The sequence below is a fragment of the Triplophysa rosa genome, linkage group LG10, assembly GCF_024868665.1.
Source record: "Triplophysa rosa linkage group LG10, Trosa_1v2, whole genome shotgun sequence".
NCBI classification, from domain to species: Eukaryota; Metazoa; Chordata; class Actinopteri; order Cypriniformes; family Nemacheilidae; genus Triplophysa; species Triplophysa rosa.
In genome coordinates, this window is record NC_079899.1 from 4598103 (window position 1) to 4600977 (window position 2875).

Below are 2875 nucleotides of genomic sequence, written 5' to 3' on the forward strand. Positions count from 1 at the left end.
ATTCTCAGTGATTAGAGTACTGTAAATGAAGTACACAGAGAAAGTGCAACTATACAATAGTTCACCAAACACTACACAAGACCAATGCTGCAGACTGAGGAAAATATCATTGATTTCTTTCCATATACCCAAATCAGTCAACATGGAGAATCACAACAAAACATGTCCCAGTTGTCATGCTACTACAGTAGTGTGCATAACACTGTTAGCTCAGCAAACAACAGACAAATGTAAAATACTGTATCCAGTACAGGTTACAATTACAGTAAATAACAACAACAACAAACATAAATAATCTGAAAAAACTGACAATATTGTACAGAAAATACTACAGTAAACATACTATACATTATCTCTTCGCCTAGCTGGATCTGGCCAGAGAATTTCATCAACATCACAAGCAATATCCTCATTAGCAAGACAACGCGGGAAGAACCGTCTTGAATGTCGAATCCATCCTTGCACAGCTGCGGCGTCGACTTGGTCACAGGCTTCCTCCATGGCCTGAATGAGGGGTACCTGAGCCTGGGGCTGGAGATCGTAAACCTTCCACCGCCATGCAGAGAAAAACTCTTCGATAGGGTTTAGAAACGGAGAGTATGGTGGAAGGTATAGTACTGTCAACTGTGGATGGTGTTGAAACCAGTTCTGGACCAAAGCAGAGCGGTGGAATGACACATTGTCCCAGATGACAGTGTATTGTATCTGGTGCATTTCATTACCTGCTGTGATGATGTGGTGCAATCGGTCCAAAAATGCGAGAATGTGAGGTGTGTTGTAAGGGCCCATTTTGGCATGATGGAGGAGAACCCCATGCTGTGAAATGGCAGCGCAAAGGGTGATGTTACCCCCACGTTGCCCTGGGACATTGATTATAGCCCTGTGGCCAATGATATTTCTGCCTCTCCTTCTTGCTTTTGTGAGGTTGAACCCTGCCTCATCAATATATACGAATTCATGCACGATTTCCTCAGCATCCATCTGCAAAACTCTCTGAAATACAGTGAAAGACAACATTGTGTAGTTCAGGATAGGTCTAGTATATTACAGTCAATTTAAAAAAGTAATGTGTGGAGTATGCATCATCACAGTGCTAAAGTGAACAATACAAACCTCCACATACTCATGCCGCAGCCGTTTGACCCTCTCTGAATTCTGCTCAAAAGGCACTCGATACAGTTGTTTCATTTGAACTTGATGTCTTTTTAGGATGCGTGCCAGTGTTGACTGAGAGACCTGATGGACATTATTGATAATGGCATGGTCACCGATAATGTTTGCTTGTAGTTCTCTGAGCCTAATAGCATTATTGGCCAAAACCATGTTTATTATCTCTCTCTCTTGTTCTTGCGTGAATATGGGCCCCCTTCCTCCTTGTTGTTCCCGACCCTCAATCCTATGTAGAGAATAATACATGTAACTTACTGTACAATGTCACAGGAAGGGGTATCACAAGTGCTTATATGGTGCATACAATAAGCTTCTGATTACTTTAACTGTAGACAGATCTTCTTTTACCTGTTTTCCTGTCGAAAAGTCCTTATGACAGATGCCACTGTATATCTGCTAAGATTTGGCTGAACTCTCAGTCCAGCTTCCCTCAGCATCAATCCGTGTTTCACAACATGGTCCACTAGTGTTGCACGAATGTCATTTGATAAGTTTGGTCCTCTTCTTCTTTGTGCACATTCTCCTCCTGCTTCAGGTCTTCCTCTGCCTCTGCCTCTTCCTCTACCTCTACCTCTACCTCTACCTCCTCCTCCTCCTCCTCCTCCTCCTCCTCCTCCTCTGTGTAGTCCTCCTCTCACCCTCACTCTTCTTCTGACTCCTTCCATTTTGGTTGAAGGCAGGTGAACCTACCTGCTGCATTTTTATAGTGCTTAAACCTGATTGTTGTGTCTACAATTTAGCAATCATGTGTTTGTGCACCTGATGGCTGTGTTTAACAGATTGGCTCATAGGTGTGGTAATTTGACAGTCAGTGCTTTGGAATTGCAAGGAAGTGACATCATGATATACTTCTGTGTCTGATGTATACAAGTGTGTTTAGTGTTTTGCAAATCACTGTGTGTAATGTTTTGCAAATAGTGTGAAGCTGACAATGTGCTTACAGTTGTGCAAATCTAGCCTTGTGTTTTGCTCCTTGAGTGTAAGGTTTTGCTAATTGTGGGAAAAGTTTAATTTTAGTGTGTAAGCAATCGTAAAAAACTGTAAGTAAAACTTTAAAATTCTAAAGCAGCCCCCCCCTGGCCAGGCAAATAGTGCAAAACAGTATGCAAACGGTGTCGAGGAACCCAAAACTCCAATCGAGAAAAAAAACCTCAGGAGAACCCAGGCCCCCTCTGGCAAAAGTTGCTGCCTCTGCACAAGCTCGACAGTGCTTGCACAACAAGGCTAAACACAAACAAATAAGCTTACTATTAAGGTAAATTATAGTTTTAAGATTATCATTAATGATCTAGTAGCATTTGAAATTTTGTAGTGAAGACGTGTCAGGTGACCGCGTCCTTCTTTATCCAGCTCTATCATCTCAGCTCTTGTCAGGTCGCCGCTTCCCATTCTCCGCTCTACCATCAGGTCAGGCCATGAAGACGTGTCAGGTGACCGCGTCCTTCTTTATCCAGCTCTATCATCTCAGCTCTTGTCAGGTCGCCGCTTCCCATTCTCCGCTCTACCATCAGGTCTGGCCATGAACTGCATCCTGCTCGCTGTGGTAACCTTGGAACAATGAGACAAGACTGGCTGAGAGTAGAGTACTGTTCTGCACTCTTTGATGCAACAAGTACATCAGTTGTGTTTTTGGTTCCGGTTGATCTAACTAATGCAGCCTAAACCCTCTCTTGCATACACTACACTTCCATAATATAAATCCTCT